Source organism: Bos grunniens, chromosome X (assembly GCF_055505025.1).
Source record: "Bos grunniens cultivar Pamir isolate PY7600 chromosome X, Bosgru_T2T1.0, whole genome shotgun sequence".
NCBI classification, from domain to species: Eukaryota; Metazoa; Chordata; class Mammalia; order Artiodactyla; family Bovidae; genus Bos; species Bos grunniens.
The window spans coordinates 124,706,060-124,720,439 of record NC_141194.1 but is presented as its reverse complement, the minus strand read 5'-3'; the positions used below and the strand labels follow the sequence as shown (position 1 = coordinate 124,720,439).

At 38.2% G+C, this 14,380-nt stretch overlaps 1 protein-coding gene across 28 annotated transcripts in view; it reads right to left on the bottom strand.

The window, feature by feature from the left end:
• Positions 1-14,380, bottom strand: part of ARHGEF6 (Rac/Cdc42 guanine nucleotide exchange factor 6) — a 117,883-nt gene that overhangs the window by 24,866 nt on the left and 78,637 nt on the right. The window lies entirely within an intron of this gene.

The following is a 14,380-nucleotide window of genomic DNA, read 5'->3' as shown; positions in this document are numbered from 1 at the left end:
ATGCAGCACTGGGTACAGTGGTGAGCCAGGCACTCGTAGCCCCTGGCTTCGTTTCCTCATCCAACACTTATTTATTGAGCATCTACTAAGTGACAGGCTCTGTTCTCTGTTGGGAATACAGCTGTGAAGAAAACAAAAATCTCTGCCCTTAAGGAAGCCTATACCCAGAGTCATGGGGTATACAATCTATCAGATGATCTCAGTGTCAGGTTCGGAAAGTCTTTTCTGAGTCACTGCAAACATTTAGTTACTGGCTGGTGAGATGTCAAAGAGAATAACTCACCAAGTGCTTTCTATCACCAGAACATCACTTGCAATGTTCCAGAATCAAGTCCTAAATTCAGACAGCAGCATGTTTCCATGACTAATCACAAAGTCACTTAGCCTAGGATCTGAAAACATACAGCAGGTTACCCAAATAACTCGGCCAAAAATAACAAAAGGACTGTAGGGAATTCCCTGGCAGTCCAGTGGTTAAGACTCTGAGATTCCCCGGCAGGGGGTATAGGTTCCATCCATGGTTGGGGAACTAAGATCCCACATGCCAAGTGGTGGAGCCAAAAAGAAAAACTTCTTAGGAACCATGTCCTGCCAACGTGTAACCTTGGGTTTTCCCTGCCCTTCAGCACATTCTGGATTTTCTCCTTTCCTCCATCACGATTCTGAGTCCTTGGGCTGCAAGATCATTATAGTTTACATTTCTGAAAAATATAAAGAAGGAAATCTGCTTTATCACTTGACCCCTCTCCTTCCTTGCTCGCCCATGCATATCCAATCCATCACAAGCCTTCTTGTATCTGTTCATTCCTTTCCATTCGCACTGCCACTGACTTGGTTCAGGCCTTCATCTCATTCAGTCTAGTTCACTTCAATAGTTCAGTGGATCCCCTGGCTTCCAGGCTTTCTGGCTTCTGAAACCCCTTGCAAACCACCATTTTACCCCTGCTGCTTTCCTACTTAAAAACCTCCACTTACCTGTGAGATCAATTCTCCACTTTTTAGACTCCCACTGACCCCACCAATCTTCTCATCACTCTCCAACAGGAACCCTGTACTACCAAATGACCTATTTATTCTCCTAGAATACATCTTACGCAGCACTTTCTGACTATGGCATGTTGGAATACGTTGTATTGTGTTCAAAGAAACTCACTATCAGTGATAACATGCTAGGGGGTGGGGATGGGGTAGGTTGCCCGTTAACCCTACTATAAACACTCTCCCTATCTCTGGGCTTTTGTGAGCAGGAGAGAAAAGAATGGAGCTTCAGTTGTTAAACAGAAACTGTGAATCACACAGAATTAAAGGAATGTCAGAGGAAAAAGAACTGGGAATTGCCACCTTCACGGCAGCTAGAGCTCATCTGAGTGGTCACACCTAACCATCAGTGCTTCCTGTTTCATCAGTTTCTGCAGTTTTGGCCCAGAAGCAGCCAAGGGGATTGAAGTGCCCTGGACTTGAAATCATAAAACAAATTTGGTGACCCTGGATCAGTTACCAACCTCAGCTGACTCATCTGTAAAACAGAGATAAAAACTACTTCCTACTAAAATCGTGAAGCCTAAATATTGAGGTTTATAAGGCTACTGCTTCATGCTAAGTCTTTGCATGCATTTGTTCTTGTTTAATATTCACTACAACATTTCACACGGGTGTTATCTTCATTTTACAGACGAGAAACATAAGACTCAGGAAGGATGAGTGAAAGCAAGTAAATAGCTAAGTTGGGGTTCATACCCAAGTCTGTTGGAAATCAGTACCATCTGATGCTTGATGTGGAACACAGACATGGCACGGGCCATCTCTGAGGCCTAAATCATGAATAAAAGGAGGGTGGGGGCTGAGCTGACTTGAATAACACAGTGAGAACTTCTGTAAGAAATAGTCCTTTGGACCTAGAAATTCTAATACTAAGTGAAGTAAATCGGATAGAGAAAGACAAATACCATATGATATCATATATATGTGGAATCTAAAATATGATACAAATGACCTTGTTTACAAAACAGACTCACATAGAAAATAAATAAACTTATGGTTACTAAAGGGGTTACAGGATGGGGGAAGGATAAATGAGGAGTTTGGATTAGCAGATACAAACTACTATTATATAAAGCAGATGAACAGCAAGGTCCTACTATACGGCACTATATTCAATATCCTGTGATAAACCTCAGTGGGAAAGAATATGAAAAAGAATATGTGTCTATATGTATAACTGAATCACTTTGCTATACATTTGAAACTAACACAACATTGTAAATCAACTATATTTCAATAAAAATTTTTAAAAAATAGTGCTTAATGCAAGTCACTAGGGAAACACCTAGGTTAGCCTGCCTCTGGGTCAGATTGGCTTAAACTTAGTAAAAAATCATCACATATAAAATATAATTAGGAAAATAACTTGAAGTGGGAGAGTGCATTTGAGTAGAAGTGTACTTTTGAGAAAATCGCGTTCCTAACTTCTTTTCAATTTGGTAAACAAGTCTTATTTTTCCTTTCCATGACTAAATAACTACCGCATCCTCAATGTTCTACTCAAATTGATACAAGGGTTACAACAATTAAAAGCAAATGTCAATGTGTATTTTACTACTTTCCATGCAACATTCTAACTTCTAGGCTTGTCAAATATTACAAAAGAATTTCTTTAATTTTTCCAATATAACATGAGATCGCTATCTCAGAATAAAACACTGGTTATTGGGGGAAAAAATAACATTTGACTATTGCAACAAAAGAACAAAATTATCTTAAAGCCACTGCCCAGTATGATAAATAGATTCTGAAAGACACATTTTACTTAGCCAAATAAATTTAATGCACAAATTAATATCATTATATACAAATATAATATGCAAATGTATATCACTATACCAAAACACAATCTGTCTTTCAAATACAGCTTTTAACTTTTATACAGCCTATTTGAAATGTCTTTTGAGTTTAACATGTTCTGTATGTGTGATGGGATACAACAGAAGCAGTTTTCAATGTGTGAATGTTGTTTGCAATTCAATATACCCTTATCTCACAGAATGCACATGGTGGATGGGGCTTTGGCACATTCTGGGTTGGGCTGGAAAACTCAAGAAAATTATTGTACATTATAATGACAGTACAGGGCTTAACTATCTCATCTAACAGTGTTTCTGTAGAATCTCTGCATAGATTTCTACTTCGAATGATGATAACTCCATCTAAAGCAGCTAGAAAAGGGTCAGACTTTTCCCCCCTTTGCCTCACTCTCTCGCACCAGCCTTTCTTGGGAATCGCTGTAATCGGGAAAGTGATGATGAGACATGAGGAGCTGGGAGTCTGGGTCTGGCCAGTGGAAAGTCCCAGGGATGCCACTCCCACTGGGTTGGGTGGATCTCACTTAGCCCTTTTTTCTCTGATCCGGTCCCAGAACCTAGGCTGCCTGCTTCTTTTCTGTCCCCACCACTTTTTGTTTGTGATTAGTCTCACTTGCTCCCTTCCCTGGTTCCTCAAAGACAGAACAGAATCGAGTCTCAGAATTTTCCTTAGGTTTTACATAAGCAAGTACACAGCTCTGGGTTTTTCTCAAAGTCTTCACTGCTGACAACAATGGTAAACAAGAGAGTGAATAAAACTAACAAGAGGAAAAGGACATGTGGGGTTTGTGGTAGCTGCCACAGTAGAGCCGGAAGTGAGGTCCAGATCTGCCTCCATGCTCTCTCTTCCTCTCCCTACTCTGTCGTTTCACACCAGGTCGCTCTCCCTCGTGAAAAAGAATGGATGCCACAATGAAGCATGGGAGAGAAGCGGGTATTTTTGTAAGGGTGAAGTTACTCCCAGAAAGAAACAAAAGCTACAATAGGAAGCCAGAAGGGGAGAGAGAGGGGAAATCCCAAAAGACCTTACCCAGGGCAGAGCAAAAGACCGGGGCAGTCATTCAAATATATGTAAATATGGGGAACATATCAAGGTTGGGGTCTGCTTTATATCTCGAAATCCAGAAAATGGCTTACTGTTCTTTTCACAAGGTTCCAACACACGATCATAGCATTTTAAAGCTGTGTGTGTGGTCTCGGTGCCAATCGTCATAAACATTTCTAGTATGCTACTGCCACCTGCCGGCGGAAAGAAAGATGTGCACCTGACTGGCTGGCTCTGACTCGGTGATGAGTGAGTGAAAGTGAAAGTCGTGTCCGACTCTTTGCGACCCAATGGACTACATAGTCCATGGAATTCTCCAGGCCAGAATACTGGAGTGGGTAGCCTTTTCCTTTTCCAGGGGATCTTCTCAACCCAGGGATGGAACTCAGGTCTCTTTACTAGCTAAGCCACAAGGGAAGCCCTTGTGATTATCCAGCTGCTAAATACCTACAGCTTTAGCAGAAATCCAACAATGTCCCTATTTCAGCTGAAACCTTCATGTAAAACAGGATTTTAATCTGAATTTTCATTCAACTATGCTTTGTCTCTAATATGTCAGCATAAATTACCACAGGATGCCTAAAAAATAGCTGAGATTATACTAGAAACACCATTGAGGATAATGCCAAGTATTTTAATTTTCATTCCTTACATGTAAATAAGTTATTAAGATAAAAATTCAGTTCTATGGGACTCCAGTAAGTCTTCCATCAATTCAAGGGATATTATAAAATTCTCAAAAAAATCACTAACCATATGTAGAATAAACAAGAAGCTATGATATAGCACAGGGAACTATATTCAATATCTTGTAATAACCTATAATGAAAAAGAATTAAAAACTATATATATATAAAAGGCTTCCCAGGTGCCCCAAGTGGTAAAGAACCTGTTTCCCAATACAGGAGACATAAGAGACCGCGGGTTCCATCACTTGGTCAGGAAGATCCCCTGGAGGAGGGCATGGCAACCCACTTCAGTATTGTTGCGTGGAGTATCCCATGGACAGAAGAGCCTGGCAGGCTACAGTCCATAAGGTTGCACAGAGTTGGACACGACTAAGGCGACTTAGCACACACGCACACGCACGCACACACACACATACGCTGAATCACTTTGTTGTAAACATGGAACATTGTAAATAACTATACTTCAATGAAAAAAAATCATTAACCAAAATCAAGCCAATAGGATACAGTAGTTTTCCCCCCAAAGTAGAGAATCTTTATATTAACTGTGGAACAAATTTTAAATCATAATGTTTGAAGGAATCTCTACTGTTATTTATATTTTAAACTCCTAACATGGATAAATACAGACTCAGAAGCATTTTAGCACACAGAATTACAACAGAAAATTCTTCAGTTGCGAACTTTCAAAGACGTGAACGTGGAGCTTACTAATGAAGACCTGTTGGAAATGGAGGCCCAGAGAAAGGATGGAGGGAGACAAGAGGAAGAAGAAGTAACTGCAGAACTGAATAATTTCACGACGCAGGAAAAGGCAAGGGGATTTTCTTTATTTGAGGAGGCTCTGTTAGTCACAGGACCCAAACGTAGAACAGTACACAAAGGTTGCAGCAGCCATTCAGACTGCAATCCGGTGCTACCATGGCATCTCTGACGAAAAGAAAAAAGAGCTGCTAGCCAGACATTACTGGATTGTTTTTTCAAGAGGGTGGATAGAACTGAATCCATCAAGGAACCAGAACCTGTGCCATCAACATCAGGCATGAGTGAAATTGCAGCTTGCCCTCCGTCTCCTGTTGCTCTACCATCTCCCACCTCCTCTTCGTCCTCCAGTCAGTAACTCATCTTGCCTGTTCACTCGATGCCAGCTCCTGTATGCCAGCTGTTGTACTGTGCTATTGTGCTTTTCAGGGTATTGTACTGTAAGATTGAAAATGTTTTAAAATATAAATTTATTAATTTTAATTGGAGGCTAATTACTTTACAATATTGTATTGGTTTTGCCATACATTGACATGAATCTGCCACAAGTGTAATTAAAAAAAAATAAAAAATAAATAAAATGTTTTTATTTTTTGCGTTTGTATTTTATGTATTATTTGTGTGAAATGTATTATAAACCTACTACAGTACAGTACCATATAGCTGATTGTGTTAGTTGGGTACCTAGGCTAACTTTGTTGGATTTATGAACAAATTGGACTTACAAATGTATTCTCAGAATGGAACTTGTTTGTATGTAGGGGACTTACTGTTTCATATAATATTGCTTATATGTGGAATCTAGAAAAATGATACAGATGAACTTATTTGTAAAGCAGAAACAGAGACAGATAAAGAGAACAAACAATGGACACCAACAGGGGAGGGATGGGTGGGATGAACTGGGAGGCTGGCATTGACATATACACATTTCTGATACTATGTATAAAATAGGTAACTAATGAGAACCGACTGTATAGCACAGGGAACTCTATTCAGTACTCCGTAATGGCCTCTATGGGAAGGGAATCCAAAAAATAGGGGATATATATTTACATGTACTTGATTCACTTTGCTGTACAGCAGAAACTAACACAACATTGTAAAGCAACTATACTCCAATAAAAACAATAATAAATAAAAATAAATAATTTTTTAAGACAGAAAATTCTCTAAACACTACAAAAATCCGTCATTTGAGGTACACCATTTCTTTCTGGTATTTATTCAGAATTGCTATTCTTGGATCAGAAAAAAAAGAATATGTACTCATATAAATGGTAAGCTAACATGATGGTGATATCTTTTTATAGGCATTAAGAAATTTACCCTTATCCACACAGGATGTTTAAGTATCCATCACAGGAAAAATGCCTCTGAACCATTTTGTCTTTACTGAAGATAAATAGTAAAGTATGAAAACATTCCTGGAAATAATAAAAACAAATTCAAGACTGGCGTTCCCTTGCAGGAGGGAGCAAAGGAGGAGCAGGAAATATTGGAAAGTGTGCACAGGGCTCCAGTTGCAGCTATAATTTGTTTCTTAAGCTGAATGGTGGGAATGTGGGTGTACTTTATTTTCTCTCTGCTCTTTGTGTGCTTGAAATGTTGCATGATTTTTTTCTAAAACACAACAAGTAGCTGGAAGATGAATAAAGTACAAATGAGGAGTGACAGCAACTACCTTGCCGGGTACTTTACGCACACTGTTGCATTGACTTCTCGCACCAACCTGGCAAGGTAGGTGGTTTAATTTTCACTTTACAAGTGAGAAAACTAAGGTTTAAAAGTGAAGTGAATCCTGTTTACAATAGCTAGAACATGGAAGCAACCTAGACATCCATTGGCAGACAAATGGATAAGAAAGCTGTGGTACATATACACAATGGAGTATTACTCAGCCATTAAAAAGAATACATTTGAATCAGTTCTAATGAGGTGGATGAAACTGGAGCCTCTTATACAGAGTGAAGTAAGCCAGAAAGAAAAACACCAATAGAGTATACTAACGCATATATATGGAATTTAGAAAGATGATAACGACCCTATATGCGAGACAGCAAAAGAGACACAGATACAAAGAACAGACTTTTCGACTCTGTGGGAAAAGGCAAGGGTGAGATGATTTGAGAGAATAGCATTGAAACTTGTATGTGAAACATATGTGAAATAATGAAGAGTCCAAGTTCGATGCATGAAACAGGGCACTCAAAGCCAGTGCGCTGGGACAACCCAGAGGGATGGGATGGGGAGGGAGGTGGGAGCGGGGGTTCAGGATGGGGGACACATGTACACCCATGGCTGATTCATGTCAATGTATGGCAAAAATCACAACAATACTGTAAAGCAATTAGCCTCCAATTAAAATTAATTTTTTAAAAAGTGAAGTGAATCACCCTGGTGATTACAGTTTACAGTTCTGCTTCTAAGTGGCAGAACTGTAAACTGAGACAATATAAAAGTGGTAAAAAGTTTAGGATCTAACAGCAAGGACCCAACAGAAGCAGAAGAGAATAAGAAGAGGTAGCAGGAATATACAGAAGAACTATACCACAAAGGTATTCACGACCCAGATAACCATGATGGTGTGGTCACTCACCTAGAGCCAGACATCCTGGAGTGTGGAGTCAAGTGGGCTTTAGGAAGCATCACTACGAACAAAGCTACTGGAGGTGATGGGATTCCAGTTGAGCCATTTAAAATCCTACAAGATGATGCTGTTAAAGTGCTGCACTCAATATGTCAGCAAATTTGGAAAACTCAGTGGTGGCTACAGGACTGGAAAAGGTCAGTTTTCATTCCAATGCCAAAGAAAGGCAATGCCAAAGAATGCTCAAACTACCATACAGTTGAGTTCATTTCACATGCTAGCAAGGTTATGCTCAAAATCCTTCAAGCTAGGCTTCAGGGGCATGTGAACCAAGAACTCCCAGAGGTACAAGCTGGGTTTTGAAGAGGCAGAGGAACCAGAGAGCAAATTGCCAACATTCGTTGGAACATGGAGAAAGCAAGGGAATTCCAGAAAAACGTCTACTTCTGCTTCACTGAGTATGCTAAAGCCTTTGACTCTGTGGATCACAACAAACTGTGCAAAATTCTTAAAGAGATGGGAGTACTAGACCACCTTACCTGTCTCCTCAGAAGCTTGTATGCAGTATGAGAAGCAACAGTTAGAAACGGACGTGGAACAACTGACTGGTTCAAAACTGCAAAAGGAGTACAAGCCTGTATATTGTCATCCTGCTTATTTAACTTACATGCAGAATACATCATGTGAAATGTTACGCTGAATGAATCAGAAGCTGGAATCAAGATTGCTGGGAGAAATATCAGCAACCTCAGATATGCAGATGATACCACTCTAATGGCAGAAAGTGAAGAGGAACTAAAGAACTTGATGACGGTGAAAGAAGAGAGTGAAAAAGTTGACTTGAAACTCAACATTAAAAAACTAAGATCATGGCATCCAGTCCCATAACCTCATGGCAAATAAATGGGGAAAAAATGTAAACTGGCAGATTTTATTTTCTTGGACTCCAAAATCACTGCGGACAGTAACTGTAGTCATGCAATTAAGACACTTAGTCCTTGGAAGAAAAGCTATGACAAACCTAAACAGTATATTAAAAAGCAGAGATATCACTTTGCCTACAAATGTATATATATATATATAGTCAAAGCTATAGTTTTTCCAGGAGTCATGTATGGATGTGAGAGTTGGACCATAAAGAAAGCTGAGAGCTGAATAATTGATGCTTTTGAACTGTGGTGCTGGAGAAGACTTGAGAGTCCCTTGGACTGCAAGGAGATCCAACCAGTCAATTCTAAAGGAAATCAATTCTGAATATTCATTGGAAGGACTGATGCTGAAGCTGAAGCTCCAATACTTTGGCCACCTGATGAACTGACTCATTGGAAAAGACCTGGATGCTGGGAAAGATTGAAGGCAGGAGGAGAAGGGGGCGAGAGAGGATGAAGTGCTTAGGTAGCATCACCAACTCAATGGACATGAATTTGAGAAAACTCTGAGAGACAGTGGAGGACAAAGGTGGAGTGCTGCAGTCCATGGGGTTACAAAGAGTTGGACATGACTCAGTGAATGAACAATAACAACAAAAACTGAGAGGAGGCTGGTCCTCTTAATTAAGAGCAACAAGCTACACAAGAGGCCAGCTAGGTTGCTAGAGAGAACCAGGGAAAGAGACAACTAAGGAGGGCCAGAAGAAACTTCAAACACTGGTCTCAAAAAACTATCCCTAGAATGAGATCCCAGAAATAAACCCAGATACCTATGGTCAATTAATCTTCGACAAAGGAGGCAAGAGTATAAAATGGAGAAAAGTCAGTCTCTTCAGCAAATGGTATGGGAAAGCTGGATAGCCACAGGGAAATCAATGAAGTTAGAACACTCCCTTACACTATACACAAAGATAAGTCAATATGGCTTATAGACTTAAAAATAATACAGGACACCATAAAACTCCTAGAAGAGAACATAGGCAAAACATTCTCTGACATAAATTGTACCAATGTTTTCTTAGGTCAATCTCCCAAGGCAATAGAAATAAAAGCAAAAATAAACAAATGGGACCTAACCAAAGTTTTAAGTTTTTGAACAGCAGAGGAAACCATTAACAAAACGAAAAGACACCCACAGAATGGGAGAAAATGTTTGCAAACCATGTGACTGACAAGGGGTTAAATTCTAAAATATACAAACAGCTCACACAACTCTTTATCAAAAAATCTATCCAATCCAAAAACGGATTTGACATTTTTGTCAAATAAGTAGACATTTCTAAGTAGACGTTTCTCTGAAAAAGACATACAGATGGCCAATAAGCACATGAAAAGATGCTCAACATCACTAATTATTAGAGGGATTGCAAAACAGAACTGAAATGAGGTATCACCTCACACAAATGGAAAATAACAAATACTATACATATATCCTTACTCCTCTTTCTTCTCTTAGTTTAATTAATAGACAGAAAATTATTATACTACTAATAATTATGGGAATGTATTATTGGGTTTATAACATATAGACATGATATGTATAACAAAAATAGCACAAAAAGGGAAGTAGAGAAAAAGAAAAGGAAGTAGAAATAGAGCTATACTAGGAGCAACGTTTTTCTATCTCCCCAGAATTAAGTAACTGTTAATATGAAGCAGCTTCAGGCAAGATGTATATGCAAAGCCTCAAAGCAAACACCAAAAAAAATAATTTCTGGGGTAGGAGAAGAGATTGACTCAGGTGGGCATGAGGGATCTGCTGTGACAGAAATGATTTTGAATTGTGGTGATGTTTGTATAACTCTATACATTTACTAAATATAAGTTAAGCAAACTGGTTAAAAAACAAAATAATTCAAAAAATCATGAAAGGAAATTGGGTTTCAGCTCTGACATCCAAAGAGCTTAGAAGTTATCATTACCATTCTCACAACTAGAAAAACACTGAACAAACTGAAAATCAATTACTTTCTTTAGATCCACTGAGAATTGAGATCACAGGGAAAGCCACCAGCCCAAAATCTAGAAAGACAGTCAAACACAAAGAATTAAAACCAAGATCAATTTCCCTGAGGAGAAGCCACTGGTACTTTTGATACACTGCAAGAGTCTGAGCATGGACTAGCTTGACAATTAAAAATTCCCAAGGATCCAGTCAGGGAGCCCAAAACTTTTGTGTGTTTTGTATCCATTAACCCAAGCAGGCTGTCATAGAGACAATCAGAGAAAAATCCCTTTGTGTTTCAGAGAAGGGGAGAGAAAAGTGACCATACTGAAATGCTCCCAGAACATTCTCTGTAACAAAGGCTTGCTCTCCAAAGGAAACTATGTTGTCAGAGACTTATCTGACCCTCTCTCATCTTCCTCTCATAAGTAAGAGGAGGAAAAAAGTCTAAGAAACTCTTCTACAGATCAGAGGTCAGGGACACTGGTCCATTAAATAAGTAAAATTTATCCATAATATTATAGAATGCATCCCTTCCATTACACCTTATACCAACCACATGAACATGGCTCCAATATAACAATGGTGGATTACAGCTGAGAGAGCTGCAGGATGTGGACTCTGTGAGGAAATTCTTAAGAAACACAAAGATACAGAGAGGGAGGGGAACAAACAAAGAAACTAGGAAAAACTAAAGCCACTAGTACTCACAGAAAGCACAAGCAAAAGAAGAAAAAATAAGTAAGTGGGACTATATCAAACTCCAAAACTTCTGCACAAGTAAAGGAAACTATCAATAAAAAGAAAGGTGACCTATGGAATAGGAGAAAATATTTGCAAGTCATAATCCTATAAGGGGCAATATTCATAATATATAAAGAACTAAACTCAATAGCAAAAAAAAAAAAAGAGCCAAACAATCTGATTTAAAAATGGGTTGAAGAACTGAAAAGACATTTTTCCAAAGAAAACATACAAATGACCAACAGGTACATAAAAAGGTGCTCAGTATCACAAATCATCAGGGAAATACAAATCAAAGCAATAATCAAATCCTACTCATGCTGCTAGGATGGCTATTATCAAAAAGACAAGAGATGCCAAGTGTTGGAAAGGATGTGGAAGAAAGGGAACCCTTGTTCACTATTGCTGGGAATGTAAATTGGTGCAGCTACTATGTAAAACAGTACAGGGGTTCCTCAAAAAATTAAAAATACATCTACCATATGACCCAGCAATTTCACTTCTGGGTATATATCCAAAAACAAAACAAAGCAAAAAAAACTCAATTTAGAAAAGATACATTCACCCCAGTATAGCAGCACTATTTACAATGGCCAAAATATGAAAACAACCTAAGTTTTCATGGGTAGATGAATGGATAAAGAAGCTGTTTTATATAAAACATTTCAGCCCATTTTTAAATCAGATTGTTTGGCTCTTTTTTTTACTATTGAGTTGTGTATACATATATACACACTAATCAGCCATGAGAAAAAGAAATCCTGCCATATCCAACAACATGGATGGACATTAAGGGCATAATGCTAAAGTGAAATAAACCAGACAGAGAAAAGTACTGTATGCTATCACTTACATGTGGAATCTAAGTAAAACATCAAGCTCAAAAAGAGAGAGACAGAGAGAGAGAAACTTGTCATATATAATAGAATTCCCATAAGACTATTGGTGTTTCTCTCAGCAGAATCTTTGCAGGTCAGAAGGGAGAGGGATGATATATCGAAAGTTGTTTTTAATTTTTTTAATTGAAGGATAATTGCTTTACAGAATTTAGTCACTAAGTTATGTCTGACTCTTGTGACCTCATGGACTGCAGCTTGCCACGCTCCTCTGTCCATGAGATTTCCTAGGCAAGAATACTGGAGTGGGTTGCCATTTCCTTCTTCAGGGGAGCTTTCCAACCCAGGGACTGAACCTACATCTCCTGCGTTGCAGGTCGATTTTTTACTGCTGAGCCACCAGTGAAGCCCTATATTGAAAGTACTGAAAGAAAAATACTGCCAACCAATAATATAATATCTGGCATTATTATCCTTTATAAACAAAGGAGAAATAAAGACTTTCCCACATAAACAAAAGCTGGAGACTGTATCACCATTAGATTTGCCTTTACAAGAAATTCTAAAGAGAGTCCTTTAAGTTGAAATTAAGACACTAAACAGCAACACAATAGCGTTTTTATTTATAAAGTCACTGGTAAAGTTAAATATATAAACAAATACAGAATACTATAATACTGTTAGCTATAGTACATAACTTGCTTTAATTCTGGCATAGAAATTAAGAGATAAAAGCATAAAAATAACTATAAAAAGATGCTAATGTATTGACTCATTGGAAAAGACTCTGATGCTGGGAGGGATTGGGGGCAGGAGGAGAAGGGGATGACAGAGGATGAGATGGCTGGATGGCATCACTGACTCGATGGACATGAGTTTGAGTGAACTCCGGGAGTTGGTGATGGACAGGGAGGCCTGGCGTGCTGTGATTCATGGGGTCGCAAAGAGTTGGACAGGACTGAGCGACTGAACTGAACTGAATGGATATACAATGTAAAAAGATGTATCTTGTGACATCAATAACATAAAGTGGAGGGGAAGTAAAGTGTAGAGTTGTGTGTGTAACTGAAGTCAAATTTTTATCAACTTAAAGGAGATTGTTACATTTTATGTAAGCCCTGTAGTGATCGTAAAGAAAATGCCTATAGATGATACACAAATGAAAATAAGAAAGGAATCAAAACATGTCACTACACAAAATCAATAAAACATGAAGGAAGACAGCAAGAGACAAAAAAGGCTGCAAGATAAACAGAAAACAATGAACAAAATGGCAATGGTAAGTTCTTCCTTTTCAATAATTACTTTAAATTTAAATGGATTAAAGTCCTCAAAAGATATAAAATAGCTGAATGGATTTTTTTTTAAAGACCCAAATACATGCTGTCTAAAAAAACTCACTTTATTTTTAAAAACAAACTCAGGCTGAAAGCGAAGAGATGGAAAAAGACATTTTATGCAAATAGTAACCAAAAGAGCACAAGGGTGGCCACATTTATATCAGACAAAATAGACCTGATATCAAAAACTGTCAAAAGAGACAAAGAAGGACAAAAAAGTATCACAGTAAAACGATTAACTAACCAAGAAGATATAACAATTAAAATATGTATATATGCAAACAACACCAGAGCACACAAATATATAAAGCAAATATGAACAGACTAAAAGGAGATATAGATAGCAACACAATAATACCAGAGAAATTTAATATTGCACCATCAATAATGGATATAACATCCAGATAAAAAATGACTTGAAAAATGCTTATAGATCATATAGACCTAGCAAACATACATATCAATCTGCCCAAGAGAGAAGCATATGCATTCTTTTAGTGCACAGAGACCATTTTCCAGGTTAGGTTATGTGTTATGTTACAAAACAAAACTTAACTTTAAAAATACTGAAATCATACCAAGTATTCTTTCTGATTCCAACAGAATGAAACTAGAAATTACCAGAAAATTGGAAAATCCCCA